The sequence below is a fragment of the Rattus rattus genome, chromosome 4 (assembly GCF_011064425.1).
Source record: "Rattus rattus isolate New Zealand chromosome 4, Rrattus_CSIRO_v1, whole genome shotgun sequence".
Lineage (NCBI taxonomy): Eukaryota > Metazoa > Chordata > Mammalia > Rodentia > Muridae > Rattus > Rattus rattus.
The window spans coordinates 46,049,279-46,056,299 of NC_046157.1; the positions used below are offsets into that span (position 1 = coordinate 46,049,279).

General features: G+C 43.2%; 1 non-coding gene across 1 annotated transcript; it reads right to left on the reverse strand.

The window, feature by feature from the left end:
• Nucleotides 1-6,678: 6,678 nt before the first annotated feature.
• On the reverse strand, nt 6,679-6,807 carry LOC116899902. Its single transcript, XR_004387875.1, has one exon. It is a non-coding gene; the product is annotated as a small nucleolar RNA SNORA17 (small nucleolar RNA).
• Nucleotides 6,808-7,021: the final 214 nt, after the last annotated feature.

Consider the following 7,021-nt stretch of genomic DNA (forward strand, 5'->3'; position numbering starts at 1 on the left):
AGAGCCTATCTCTTAAAATCACAAGATTAGCAACCCTTTTGTAGGTATACATGTACCACATAGCCCATCTATTTCTGCTGTTTCCTCCCTACCCCATTTTTTCTAAGTACAGCCACCACCTCATAGGTAAATCTATGATGGAACACAATGGCTGAATTGTTTAATATCATGCAAAGACTCTCAATAGACAATAGTTTCTGGTCCTATACATGATTTGATTGAGTATCAAGTTGATATTTTAATAATATCAACTGTTAAATAATTCAATTTAAAATTAAGATTAAAAGTTAGATTATAATTGAAACTACCCTCTGAATGGAATTTACATCAGTATCAGTTCTGTAAGGTACAGCCTATATACTCTATTTACTAATGTGTTGGAAGTCCCTAGAATAAAAAAAGAAGAAGCTGCAGAGAGAGCAGAAGGAGCAGGCAGGCTTCTTACCATGGAACAAAACAGGTCTTTTCTTAATAGCAAGGCAGGCTTGGTCTTCCTAAAGAGAACAAAGCTTCTTGCAGATTTGAGTTTAAATCATTTAGCAATAAAAGTGTAGAAGCTTTTCTTTCTTTATGCAGTAAAGATTGAAGGTCATTTTTCATCCAGAATGGGTGAGTTCTTTCTGCACAGGCACTTGGCCTTTTGCTCCATATGCACATGTAAGTATGGATGTGTGTGTTTATGCACATAATTATAAGTATATAACTGGACACAATTGGTTTGAATGGAAATGTATGAATGTATATGAAAGAATCTATATATGAATTTATGTGAGTTTATTCATATTTGCTTGTCTAAACATTTTCCTTCTGTAAGCCTGATTCTCTTCTGGTTCTTAGAACTTTATTGCTTCAAACCTCTCCTCATCCTGACAAGCGAGAGGCATCTGCACAAGAGGGAAAAGGTTCTAGAAATTAGTTTCTGGTCTGGGAGGAACTCAGACAGGCAGGTCAGCTACCACAGTAAAGTGACTTAGATTTAGACAGGTAAAAGTTTTATTATTAAGCAGCAACAATAAATATCTTACAAGACCAAGTCTTGCCCCTGCCAACACTCTTCTCCTTTGGCTATCGAAAGAAGGAAAAAATGGAGCTGGCTTCCATCATAAAAGTGTCTATCTCTAAGTCTGCAGGACAGACCAGCAAGACTGACTGAGCAGAGCTACTGTGGAATAGAATTGAAGACCCAGAAATGAACCCACACACCTATGGTCACTTGATTTTTGACAAAGGAGCCAAAACCATCCACTGGAAAAAAGACAGCATTTGGACCAAATGGTGCTGGTTCAACTGGAGGTCAGCATGTAGAAGAATGCAGATCGATCCATGCTTATCACCCTGTACAAAGCTTAAGTCCAAGTGGATCAAGGACCTCAACATCACACCAGAAACACTCAAACTAATAGAAGAAAAAGTGAGGAGGAATCTCGAGCACATGGGCACTGGAGCAAATTCCCTGAACAAAACACCAATGGCTTATGCTCTAAGATCAAAAATCGACAAATGGGATCTCATAAAACTGCAAAGCTTCTATAAGGCAAAGGACACTGTTGTTAGGACAAAACGGCAACCAACAGATTGGGAAAAGATCTTTACAAATCCTACAACTGTTAGAAGGCTTATATCCAAAATATACAAGGAACTCAAGAAGTTAGATTGCAGGGAGACAAATAATCCTATTAAAAATGGGGTCAGAGCTAAACAAAGAATTCACAGCTTAGGAATGCCAAATGGCTGAGAAGCACCTCAAGAAATGTTCAACATCTTAAGTCATAAGGGAAATGTGAATCAAAACAACCCTGAGATTCCACCTCATACCAGTCAGAATGGCTAAGATAAAAAACTCTGGCAACAGCAGATGCTGGCAAGGATGTGGAGAAAGAGGAACATTCCTTCATTGTTGGTGGGATTGCAGACTGGTACAACCATTCTGGAAATCAGTCTGGAGGTTCCTCAGAAAATTGGACATTGAACTACCTGTAGCTCTCTTGGGCACATAGCCAAATGATGCTCCTAAATATAACAAAGAAACATGCTCTACTATGTTCATAGCAGCCTTATTTATAATAGCCAGAAACTGGAAAGACCCAGATGCCCTTCAACAGAGGAATGGACACAGAAAATGTGATACATCTACATAATGGAATATTACTCAGCTATCAAAAACAATGACTTTACGAAGGCAAATGGATGGAACTGGAAAATATCATCCTGAGTGAGGTAACCCAATCACAGAGAAACATACAAGGTATGCACTCATTGATAAGTGGATATTAGCTCAAATGCTCGAATTACCCTAGATGCTCAGAACACAGGAAACTCAAGAATGATGACCAAAATGTGGATACTTCAGGAGGATGGGGAGGGGAACACCCATAGAGAAGGGGAGGAGGAGGGGTTAGGGGATGTTGGCCCGGAATTCGGGAAGGGGAATAACAATTGAAATGTAAATTAGAAATACTCAAGTTAATAAAGATGAAAAAGGGGAAGGGGGACAAGAATACCCTTGGGAGGGAATAGGGAGGCAAAGTTTAGAACAGAGGCTGAAGGAACACCCATTCAGAGCCTGCCCCACATGTGAACCATACATATACAGCCACCAAACTAGATAAGATGGATGAAGCAAAGAAGTGCAGGCAGACAGGAACCGGATGTAGATCTCTCCTGAGAGACACAGCCAGAATATGGCAAATACATAGGCGAATGTCAGCAGCAAACCACTGAACTGAGAATGGGACCCATGTTGAAGGATTCAGAGAAAGGACTGAAAGAGCTTGAAGGGGCTTGAGACCCCATATGAACAACAATGCCAACCAACCAGAGCTTCCAGGGACAAAGCCACTACCCAAAGACTATGCATGGACTGACCCTGGGCTCCAATTGCATAGGTAGCAATAAATAGCCTAGTAAGGGAACCAGTGGAAGGGGCTGCCCTTGGTCCTGCCAAGGCTTGACCCCCAGTGAACAGGATTCTTCAGGGGAGGGCATCGGGGGAGGATTGGAAGGGGGAACAACCATATAGAATGGGAGGGGGAGGGGTTAGGAAGATGTTGGCATGGAAACCGGGAAAGGGAATACATTTGAAATGTAAATAAGAAATACCCAATTTAATAAAGATGGAAAAAAAAAAGAATGCATTGGAGAAAATCGATGCCATTATTTTTCTTAAGGAATTTTGGTATTGAGAAATCCTACTACTTAAAGTTATAATCTACCAGATCTGAATAATTTTAAAAATTGACCACATTCTAACGTGATAAATATAGTGATTATTCAGGTGTTATTATATTATATATTATCAAATGTTTTATGAATGAGTTGTATTTTATAAAGACCTTTATCTTTATCCAAATGACATGCATTCAAGACGTTCAGATACCTCAAATACGTTTGGTAAGATCAGTGGTCTGGTTGTGCTTCAACTCACATGTATTGAAATAGTCTCTGCATTATTTGTCAGAAGAAAATTGGTCATGACTCAGACTCACATATTTTAATTGCTTCCCTACTTGTTCAAAGAACTTATCAATGGGATACAAAAAAGAGGAAGGAAAAATATACTTAGAAAAACCTTTACCAAGTCTAATATAATTTCTGATCTTCATATTCACTTATCCTCATCCCTCATGCCTGCCTTCCACCCTTGCTACCTTTGTCCCAACAGGGAAAAGGAAATCTGATTGTGGAAGTTACAGTGTACCACAGTGTGTCCTTTCGTATACCATTCTGTCCATACTTGTTACTCGAATAGTACTGGAATTTCACTGGGACTCTTCTTAGATATCCTGATGTTGTCCTTTGAAACATAAATCCTGTTGTGTTGGATCTGTAGAATTAGCCCATTCATGCACTCCAAAACTTGATCCTTGGTGTAGATGTTGGGTTGGGCCAATTCAAAGCTCTGTATCTGGCCTGGAGGAGTATCTAAACTGGTCTCTCATGCCTTTGAGAATGGTTCATTAGCAACCCCTGCTTCCAGGGCCAGCTTTATCCTGCTGCTGTGGCAAGGTACAGTCTCCCTGTTGTTGCAGCCCCTGAAGGGCATTCTCCCACTCTCATTACCCCTGAGCTAGCTCTGCCATAGAAGTCACCTCCCAACAGTAAAGAATCAGGGCCTGCTGTCCCACACTTTGGATCTCTGTAACCCTTACATCCAGGGCCAGCTCTACTGTTCTTGAAAGTGGGGTAGAAGGCCTGCTCTGCTGAGTGCTGCAGCAGGTTAGGAGTAAGTCCAGCTCTTCTGCTTTTATGACCTCAGGGCCAGCTCTCCTGCCTACCGTAGGTGGCAAAGGGCAAGTTGGGCATCTCTCCCTAGTCAGTGTTTCTATGCTACACCCTTACACTGTTATCTGCAGCCTTGACATCAGGGTTGGCTTTACTGCCCAGATAGGAGGCAAAGCTTGTTCTCCTGAGTGCTACAGCATATGAGGGCCAGCAAAAGCTTCATTGCTCCTGACTCCTTCAGGGCCAAGTCTCCCATCTGCCATGTGTGGCAAGGGCAAAAGGGAGGGGTAGAGATCTCTCCCTTACTGATATCGCCATAGAGCAGACTAGAGGCAGGGACAGCCCTGGCTCCCCCACACTTAAGCCTGAGGGCTGGCTCACATGCAACCTCCACATCCAGGGCCAGAATACTATGCTGCTCAGGTGAGGTGCAGGGCCTGCTCTCTTACTCCAATGATGTCTGAAATCGGGCCAGATTTTTCCTGATGTATAGGACAAAGGACAAGAGGAAGTGGTCATCTCTTCCTTACCCATGTCACTGCATGCAGACAAGTGGTACGGCCAACTCTTCCATGCTCACAACCTTGGGGCCTACTCACCTGTGCACCTGCGATGAGGGTCAGCTCTACTGTGTTTTCTAGGCATGCTCTCCAGACTGCTGCAGCTGGTAAGGGGCAGGGACAGCCCTCATGTTCCCATGAACCCAGGGTCACATCTCCCCCTTGTCTTAAGTGGGGAGTAGGGAAGGTAGAAGAGGTTATCTCTTCCTCCATGCCGCCATACAGAAGAAGAATAATAAGGCCAGCTCTCTCATGCTTATATTCTCAGCGGTTGGTCTACCCTCCACTCCCTCAATGTGCAGAGCCAATCTGCAGTACTTCAGCAGGCTAGGGTGTGGTCAGCTCTCCATCTCCCACTCTCATACCCCGGGTCAGATTGCCCATGAATCCCAGAAGAGGGGTGAGAATAGTTCTCTATAGCCTTAGATGTCAACATGTCCTAGGTGGCATCCCAGATAAGGGATATCTGCCTGGACTTCAGTGGTAATAGATCCCTGATGTTTCAGGGCCATGGACCCAGATGTGATCTTTAATGGTAGCAAAGATCAGGACTGAACCATGGTTCTGGTGGCATCACGAGTTACTCACATCAGGATATTCCTTGAGACTCAATTTCTACTTCTCTTCATTGTGCGCACATCCTTGTTTCTCTCTTTCTCTTCCATTTCTCCAACACTTACTTGATCCGTGGCTCATGGAATATCTAAATGTCTGAGATCACCTTAACAGTGGTCTCAGGAGTGCTGTATCCCACTGGCGAATTATGATGCCAGGCAGGGGTCATCTCACACATTTTCTGTACACCCTCTTCCCTCACCTGACCTGTCAGTGTCTAAATTGTGGTCATTTTAAGATGGCTTGCTGTCAACCACTGAACTGAGAATAGGACCCCGTTGAAGGAATCAGAGAAAAGAACTGGAGCTTGAAGGGGCTCCGAGACCCTTATGAACAACAATGCCAAGCAAACCAGAGCTTCCAGGGACTAAGCCACTACCTAAAGACTATACATGGACTGACCCTGGACTCTGACCTCATAGGTAGCAATGAATATCCTAAAATGAGATCACCAGTGGAAGGGAAGCCCTGGGTCCTGCTAAGACTGAAGCCCCAGTGAACGTGATTGTTGGGGGAGGGGTGGCAATGGGGGAGGATAGGGAGGAACACCCATGAAGAAGGGAGGGGAGGGACTAGGGGATGTTTGCCTGGAAACCGGGAAAGGGAATAACACTCGAAATGTATATAAAAAATACTCAAGTTAATTAAAAAAAAAAAAAAAAGATGGCTTGCTGTCCTGGTCCCTTGAAATTGGTCTAGTGGTCATCTTGAACTCACTCTTCTCCTGGCCTACCCGAGTGGCCCCATGCAAAGCTCATCTCTTTCAGACTCATTTCAGCCCCAGGCCATCAGTCCCAAGCAAGTTTCCAGACAGGGTTCTTCTTCTTTTTTTTTTTTCTTTTTTTTTAACTTGAATATTTCTTATATACATTTCAGTGTTATTCCCTTTCCCATTTCCGAACAAACATCCTTCCTTTCCTTATGGGTGTTCCCTCCCACCTCCCCATTGCTTCCCCGACAGTCTAGTTCACTGGGGTTCAGTATTTAACAGGACCCAGGGCTTCCCTTCCAAGGTGCTCTTACTAGGATATTCATTGCTACCTACGAGGTCAGAGTCCAGGGTCAGTCCATGTATAGTCTTTAGGTAGTGGCTTAGTCCCTGGAAGCTCTGGTTGCTTGGCATTGTTGTACATATGGGGTTCTTCTACTTGTTGGTTTTCTCCCGGTCCTGGGGGCCATAGAAACCTGCCAGGACACCAGTTTGGTAGTTGTCTCAGGTTAGCTCCATATCTGAGCCCTCTTATGCTGGACTGGTAGTCAGCTCAGGCTTGCTTTTTCAGGGAATTTTAGGCTTTTGAACATCATCCAGAAAAAGTCAGACACTGAGCTTAGACAGCCTCTCTCCTGTCTGGCACTTACTGACACTTGTGACACAGCAGTTATACCTGCAGTGAATGCTTTTAAGGACAGGGACTTACCTTTATTTTTAAGCAAATCATTTGATGTGTATTTTCAAGAAGGGTTTGGGAGCAATTTCATGAGTGAGCGGAATTTTTGCCTACTTGTTGAAATCCCTATAAACATATATTTAAAAAGATGTCAATATTCTTTTTAATGGTAACACTAAATGTAGATTGTTTTCACATGAAAGGTGTGAGTTGAGACTTGAACCTTTTAAATAGATT